This window comes from Gekko japonicus, unplaced genomic scaffold (assembly GCF_001447785.1).
Source record: "Gekko japonicus isolate JY-2015 unplaced genomic scaffold, Gekko_japonicus_V1.1 scaffold4661, whole genome shotgun sequence".
In the NCBI taxonomy this organism is placed as follows: Eukaryota; Metazoa; Chordata; class Lepidosauria; order Squamata; family Gekkonidae; genus Gekko; species Gekko japonicus.
The window spans coordinates 3,467-4,796 of NW_015165392.1; positions in this window are offsets into that span (position 1 = coordinate 3,467).

Consider the following 1,330-nt stretch of genomic DNA (forward strand, 5'->3'; position numbering starts at 1 on the left):
GGAAACTCACTACAGGCTCTGTGACGTTTTACCTGACACAGACCTTCAGGAGGACGTGTCTGAACCGCATCTTCAGATCCACGTCGTTGGCCTTCACAGGGCTTCGGGAGAACATCAAAGCATAAATCCTAGCTTTGAAGAGACCGAAAATAGACAACTAAAGGAGCCGGCGGGATAAGAGGCTTGCAAAAGTATCAATGGAGAAAAAGAGAGAATGTTTTTTCCCCCTTCTCCGCTCAGAATGCTAGAGCTCAGGGTCGCCCCAGGCCAAGTTTCAGCGAAGGTGAAGGTTGCTGGCAGTAGAGGGCAGTCCAAAGGAAGAAGTTTTACAGAACGCAGCTTGCGGAACTCACTGCCACAAGATAGAGCGATGACCACTGGCTGGCCGGCACGTTTCCTTTTTTTAATGTGTCTACTGTATTTATTTTAATTTATCTAATTGACCTGTTTTAATTGACTTGTTTGTGATTGTAAACTGCTTCAAGCTCTTAGCCAAAGAGAAGTGGTATAAAGACAGACAGACAGACCAACAGATAGTTTGGCCAGTTTGGTGTAGTGGTTAAGTGCGTGGACTCTAATCTGGGAGAACCGGGTTTGATTCCCCACTACTCCAGTTGCAGCTGCTGGATGACCTTGGGCAACCCATAGTTCTGGCACAGCTGTCCTTGAAAGGGCAGAGCTCTCTCAGCCCCATCTGCCTCACAGGGTGTCAGTTGTGGGGAGGGGGAGGGAAAGGGGACTTTGTAAGCTGCTCTGAGACTCCGAGTGAAGGGTGGGGTATAAATCCAATCTCTTCTTCTTCTTCATAGATAGACAGACAGACTCATTTACACAGAGATTAAAATGCAGAATTCACTGCCAGAGGATGTGGTGATAGGCAAAGGCACAGACAGCTTTAAAAGGGGATTAGAAGAAGAGGAGAAGATTGGATTTATACCCCGCCCTTCACTACCCAAAGGTGTCTCAAAGCGGCTTACAAACTCCTTTCCCTTCCCCTCCCCACACGCTTGCCCAAGGTCATCCAGCCAGGTGCAAGTGGAGGAGTGGGGAATCAGATTCATGAAGGATAAGTCTATCAATGGCTTCTAGCCAGGGTGACTAAAAGAAGAGAGAAGGGATTGGATTTATCCCCCGCCCTTCACTACCTGAAGGAGTCTCAGAGGGGCTAACAATCTCCTTTCCCTTCCCCTCCCCACACCCTGTGAGCTAGGTGGGGCTGAGAGAGCTCTCTCGACGACTGCTCTTTCCAGAACAGCTCTGAGAGAACTGTGATTGACCCAAGGTCACGCCAGCAGCTGCGTGTGGAGTGGGGAATCAAACCCAATTCTCC